We start from the raw sequence: 2439 nt of genomic DNA on the forward strand, positions 1-2439 counted from the left end.
ACAAGGATTTGTGAAAATTAAATAAGCAGATTTATTTTTAAATTGTAAAATACACATAGCATAAACTTTACTGTCTTAACCATTTTTAAGTGTACAGTTCAGTAGTGTTAAGTCCTACTGTTGTGCAACCAATTTCCAGAACTTTTCATCTTACAAAACTGAAACTCTGTATTCATTAAACAACTACACATTTTCTTTTCTCTGGTCCCTGGCAATCACATTTTTTTTTTCTTATTGATTTGACTACTCCAAATACCTCATATAACTGGAATTATACAGTATTTTTTGTGTGTGTGACTGGCTTAATTCACTTAACATAATGCCTTGATGTTTTTTATTTATGTTATAGCATGTATCAGAAATTCCTTCTTTTTTAAATCTGAACGATATTCCATGTACATATAAAATGCATTTTGTTTATCCATTTATACATTTGGATTGTTTTTACCTCCTGGCTCTTGTGAATAATGCTGCTATAAACATGCTATGAATATGAATGTATCTTTAAGACATTGCTTTCAATTATTTTGTATATATACTCAGAAGGGAATTGCCGGATTATATGGTAATTAATTTTTAAATTTTGGGGGGAAGCACCATACTATTTTCCATAGTAGCTGCACCATTTTACATTCCCACCAACAGTGCATAGCATTTCAATTTCTTCACATCCTTGCTGCACTTAACTGTTTTTTTTTCTTTTTTAAGTAATAACAATTCTAATGGGCATGAGGTGATCACTTGTTGTGAGTCTGATTTGCATTTTTCTAATTGCCATAATGCTTGGCCATTTGCATGTCTTCTTTGGAGTGGTGTGTGCATGTGTGTTCGCGCATGTGTCTTTTTAATAAAATTCTATGTTAGGTGCTTTACTAAAGTTATAGATGTAAGAAAGATTTAAACTGTTTTAAAGTTGTTTTTTTTTTTTTTCAATGTCAAATAGTCATTATGACACTGATTTAAAAGTGGCCAAAAGTGGTCAGAGTTCATTCAGATTTTAGCTTTGAAATACCTTTAATTTTATTTATATGTGGATATATATTTAAATTAGTGCATGTTGCTACTCTGCATCCTAGTTATTTCATTCATGTTCCTCTTTTTATGTGAGTAAATATGCAATTACATCATAATTTGAATGGCTAAGTGGTATTCATTCATTCATTCATTCATTCTTTCATTCATCAAACTTATCCTGTTTGCTTACTATGACACTGGGCTATGTCCTGCGGACACAACAGTGAATAAGAGAAACATGATTGCTACTTTTATAGAACTTTTAATTGTATATAAAATAAATCTATTGAACAATATGAGTATCAGTGTGATGAGTATCTGTACATAAATGCTATCCAGGTTTTACCAGAGAGATATCATAGAACGTCGGTTCTTCCACCACTTTCTAGCAGTAATAGGACAATGAATTAATACTAGAACTGCTTGGACCTGACATATCATCTAGGATAGGCATTCCCAAAGTGTGAGAATACAATTCTGTGTGATCTTAGATTTTGCTAGTCAGGTTAGGAAGGGCCACAGAAACCTCATATTGTACCACAAACCCTTTATCTATACTTGAAGGGGTTTCATTTTGTCCTTTTTGCCTCACGCTTTTTGTAAGAGCAGCAATTTATTTTATCTGGGATTTTTTTGTTGTTGTTGGCATGTGTTCTATTGGTTTCAAATAGGATAAAAATTTATGAGTAAAAATGGAATACAAAAAGTACAAATCACTAAAATGTCATGAAAACTAAGGGCTAGTTTGTCCGTGGGATCTTTAGTAAATGGTACTTGTTCTTTCTACCTGGATTCTGGAGAAAATTGAGAAATAATTATCAACTCAGTATTGCTGAAGGCCAGGTTATAAAATGTAACTTGGTAAGAGATTCTAATGGGCATGGTGGTTAAACACCATAATCTAGTCATCTTTTCTTCAAACAATCCTGGACAGAAAGGCTTTCTCAATTCTTTTACACTAAAGAGTAATTCGGGAGATTTGCAGCCTGGTGCAGTAGAAAAATCATGATAGGAGTTAAGAGTGCTTGGGTCTAGGCCTGGCTTTACCATAACTAGATGTATCATAAAGAGCAATATACTTCTTGCTATATCACAGTCATCCCATCTACAGATGTGTACAATGAGCCGTGGTACACAATAAATGAAGATAATAATAAAGTCAATATATGAACATGACCTATGTCAGTACATATTTTCCAGTTATTTATTGAATACTTTATTTGTATTATGGGCTCTAGAAAGAGGTCATGAGAATGAGTAAATTGCCAAGCAGGTCTTTTAGGGCAGTCACATCACAGAGGGATAAAGATTAGAAACTTTTGACTTAACTGGATCTGTTCAAGGTCTGGTTTGCTGCTTAATGTACAAATTGGGGCCCATTACTTGAAGTTTCTTATCCTCGAAGCTCATTTTTATTTTTCCAAA

Source organism: Pteropus vampyrus, unplaced genomic scaffold, assembly GCF_000151845.1.
Source record: "Pteropus vampyrus isolate Shadow unplaced genomic scaffold, Pvam_2.0 Scaffold696, whole genome shotgun sequence".
Classification (NCBI taxonomy): Eukaryota; Metazoa; Chordata; class Mammalia; order Chiroptera; family Pteropodidae; genus Pteropus; species Pteropus vampyrus.